The sequence below is a fragment of the Galeopterus variegatus genome, unplaced genomic scaffold (assembly GCF_000696425.1).
Source record: "Galeopterus variegatus unplaced genomic scaffold, G_variegatus-3.0.2 Scaffold5039, whole genome shotgun sequence".
NCBI classification, from domain to species: Eukaryota; Metazoa; Chordata; class Mammalia; order Dermoptera; family Cynocephalidae; genus Galeopterus; species Galeopterus variegatus.
In genome coordinates this window covers 37,045-41,490 of record NW_007731150.1, presented here as the reverse complement: position 1 = coordinate 41,490, position 4,446 = coordinate 37,045, and the positions used below count along the sequence as shown (strand labels likewise).

At 40.9% G+C, this 4,446-nt stretch overlaps 1 pseudogene; it reads left to right on the top strand.

The window, feature by feature from the left end:
- Positions 1 to 517: 517 nt before the first annotated feature.
- On the top strand, positions 518 to 1,107 carry LOC103604230 (annotated as a pseudogene).
- The last annotated feature ends 3,339 nt before the right edge of the window (positions 1,108 to 4,446 follow it).

Below are 4,446 nucleotides of genomic sequence, written 5' to 3'. Positions count from 1 at the left end.
TCTTGTCCTTGCACCTTATTTAACTACAGGGTGGTAGCAGTGCAGTTTTTAATTAGGCAATAGATATCGATTTTTTGTGAGTTATTCAAACTCTCTGTGCCTCAGTTTCCTCATTTTTAAAATAGAGGTAATCACGGTACGTACCTAACAGGCCTAAATATAAGTGGTTAATAAATGGGAGGTATTTTCATTAAAAGGCAATATAGAAACAGAGGCTTTGTCAGCACAGTGAGGCAATTAAGTTATTCTCTGAGCAGGATTCTCTATGGACAAAAGAAATGTTTGTTTGTGGCTCTGAAGTGCTCCCCTCCACAGAATCTGAAGGACTTAAAGCCTTTTCCAGCCACACCCAGATAAGACCTGGAGCCACTTCTGCAAGGAGCCACTAGTGATTCCAGGGACACAGAGGCCCCTAAAGTGCCCCTCCAGATGCCCTAGGTCAGGCAAACAGGAAGAAAATGTTGAGCAGAATCAGGGGGGAAGAGAAAAGAGAGACCATGTTGAAAAAGATTTCCAGATGACTATCCAAGGTAGGAGCTGTAAGGATCAGTGCAACAATCCCGCTGGCTTCTGTTCTTCTGAAAACATCTCCAACTTCAACAACACCTTGGAGTCGAAGTCTACTGCCAGCACAGAGAAAGTGAATGGCAGACTCTTAGACCATTTTCAGCCTCCAGGCAGCCTCATTAATGACAAAGAATCTGAAGTGTACAAAATGCTGCAGGAGAAACAGGAGTTAAATGAGTCCCTGAAACAGTCCACGTCATTCCTGGTTATGCAAGAAATCATGGAGTCTGAGGGAAAAAGGGATCCCACGAAGCCCTCAGGATTCAGAAGTGTTAGAGCTCCTGCTACCAAGGTAGCTTCATCGACTGGAAATGCTCAGAATTTGCCCATGTTGCTACAAATGTAGCACTGGCATTGTTGCATGTTTGTGAAGCTGCAGGACCATCCCCCCCACCCCGTTATGTGTGCACCAACTGTGGCACCAACCTGAAACAGAAGGGCCATTTCTTTGTGAAGGATAAAATTTGCTGTGAAAATCATGCCGGAGAGCAAGTCACACCACCTGAGGGTTATGATGAGGTCACTGTGTTCCCTAAATAATCAAGCAGATCTGCATAAGTCTTGCACACAGAATTGCATTGATAAGACCAATTATATTCTTTTGTTTGTGGCACATCATTGACAGCACTGCCTGCACAGTCCCATTTTAATTTCATTTTACACATTTTTTTGTCATCTTCATCCACCATTCCCAGTGCCATTTGCCATCTCCTCTCCCACCGCATACACCAAGCTCACATATCTAATGCATATTATTCCACCGCCCATACCTTGATTCACAAATGTGTGTAACGATGAACAACATAAAGTATTATTCTATGCTTTACATAAATTGCATTGTGCTAAGCATTTCATTTTTCTTTCTTTTTTTTTTAAAAAGATGACTGGTAAGGGGATCTTAACCCTTGACTTAGTGTTGTCAGCACCACGCTCACCCAGTGAGCAAACCAGCCATCCCTATATGGGATCCGAACCTGTGGCCTTGGTGTTATCAGCACCGCACTCTCCCGAGTGAGCCACGGGCTGGCCCCCATTTTTCTTTCTACTTTTTATACTCAGTATTACTTTTTTTTTTTTTTAAAGATGACCGGTAAGGGGATCTTAACCCTTGACTTGGTGTTGTCAGCACCACACTCACCCAGTGAGCTAACCGGCCATCCCTATATGGGATCCGAACCCATGACCTTGGTGTTATCAGCACCACACTCTCCCGAGTGGGCCGGCCCTGATACTCAGTATTACATTTGTGAACTACCCTTATTGATATATTAGGATCTAGTTTCTTCTTTATGATTGATTCACTGTATATAATAGTACACATAAGCCATTATATTCATCCATTCCTTGATGACATTTAGGTTGGCTCCAAATCCTTACTCTGACAGACATTAGTAATAATTAATGGTATGAATCACCTTCCCTTTGTTTCTTTGTGAAAGATATTCTGAGATATTTAGAAATCCCAAACACAGGATTTCCTGAATTGTAGGCAAAATGTGTACTTAATTTCAATAAATACCGTCAAATTGCTCTCCAGAAGCTTATACACTCACCAACAGTGCATGAGGCTTTCTGTTTCCCCATTTTTCATCAGCATTTGATAGCACATAACTTATTTATTTATTTATTTATTTTGGCTTATTGTTAAGAGTAATGTGGAATCTTATTTTAATTGCATTTTAAATGACCACTAAATAAGCTAAGCATCTCTTGGTGAATTCGTTAGCTATAAGGGTTTCTGCCTTCTGTGGATTGCCTATTCACATCCATTGTTCTTTTTCCTATTAGGTTGCCCATAATTTTCTTGCAGATTTACAGGGATTCCTATGCATTCTAGATGTGTCTCTATTAACAATATACAATATTTTATTACCAAAATACTTTGTAAATATTTTATCTCAGTCTGCCACCTGGCATTTACTAGTTAACTTCTCATATGCCACCCATTCTTGAACAAATATCTTTCATTTTAATACAGTGATAAAAAACAATACATTTCCCTCTTTATGGTTTTGGAGTTTTGCCTAAAAAAATCAGTAATTTTTTCACTTGCAGAATGAGGAGCTCTGAGGAACCACTCCCTGGGAAACAACTATAATGTTGAAAATGACATAAAAACAGCCATTTAAAATCTGAAAACTCAGCCAAGGGCACACAGCAAGTGAAGAAATATTTATTCAAGAAAATTTACTGGATCTCAATAAGAATACTGAGTCTGGCACTTGAGCCACCACCCTTCCTTTCCTCCCTTATCCATATCTCAGTGCAATGACGGAAGCTCCAACCTTGATGGGTGTGGCCAAGAAAACAAGCTCCCTCTCCTCCCAGCTTCCAACAAGTCAGCAAAAGAGTATTGAGAAAGAACTAAGATGTCAGATGAAATCAATGTCAGATAAAGTAACCCAGTAATACAGTATTACCAAGAGGGGCAGACCAGCAGCATTCTTCAACCCCTCTGGCTCCAAGTTGCAAAGGCTAAATCCTGGCAAGTGTGGCCAAAAGATAGGGGGCTCCCTTCCTCCACCCATCTCAGAGTTTTAGGGGTACAGGCTGGGCCCCAGATGTGGCTAAAATAATGGAGACCTGACCACCCTTGCCCCAAGTTACTCATTGGGTAGAGATTCCATGCTGGGAGAGGCAATCACCCCCATCCAGTGCCCTGCTTGTTAAGCAGGGGTGTCACTCCAAAAGAAGTGTGCCACTGTTTTCGTCTCTACCTCCAGAGTAGGGGTTCAGAGATTTTGTCCAGAGGGAGAGGTGATCCGTAAGAATAGAAAGTTCCAAAGCACTTCCCAAAGGAACTTACTTTATTTGAAACAGAGTGTGAGGAAGTTCAAGCCTAAGGTCACTCTCAAAAACTAAAGATTTTGGTGGTAAGCAATTTAAGGGGCTTACCTTAATTAAATGACCAGTAGTTCCATTACAGTAATGAGTTAAACCATAGGTCAGCTAGTTTACCAAAAGGAAAGAGACAACTAAGGGGAGTTCTTCAGGGGTTATTACAAACTTCAAAGACTTGCCTCTAAATCTACCTCTGCAAAGAGCCCAAATTTAATTGTATTACACTGTGGAGCAAATTGACATCCAGGACAATAGAGCAATTAGCCAGCACATAATGGAGCCTAAAAGCTGGGTATGATACCAGCAGAGACAGACAGCTCAACAGAGACATGAAGGAAATGGACAAAGTGAGTACTAATAAAACCATTATCATCCCAGTGTGACAGTTCCATTGACTATATCATAAAAAAGGAAATGAAGTAAAATTCTTAAGAAAAAAATTTTTTTTTTTTAAAAGATGACCGGTAAGGGGATCTCAACCCTTGACTTGGTGTTGTCAGCACCACGCTCAGCCAGTGAGCGAACCGGCCATCCCTATGTGGGATCCGAACCCGGGGCCTTGGTGTTATCAGCACCGCACTCTCCCGAGTGAGCCACGGGCCGGCCCATTCTTAAGAAAATATTTAACCATTTCATGCACACCAAAAACTAGAAACCATTGCAGAAAGAAATTAAAGAAGATACTAAATAAATGTTCATGGATTGGAAGACCTAATTTTGGTAAGATGACAATTTCCCCCACACTGATTTATTGAAAAGGACACTATCAAGAAAGTGAAAAGACAACCCATAGATTGGGAAATACATTTTTCAAATCATTTATCTGATAAGAGTCTAGCATCCTGAATTAAAAAAAGAATGCTTACAACTTAACAACAAGAACACAAGCAACCCAATTTTTAAAAGGGCAAAGGATTTGAATAAACACTTCACCAAAGAAGACATATATGATGGAGTTTGGATGTGTTGTCCCCTCCAAAACTCATGTGGAAATTTGATCTCCAACGTGGCAGTGTTGGAAACTGATTGAATCACAGT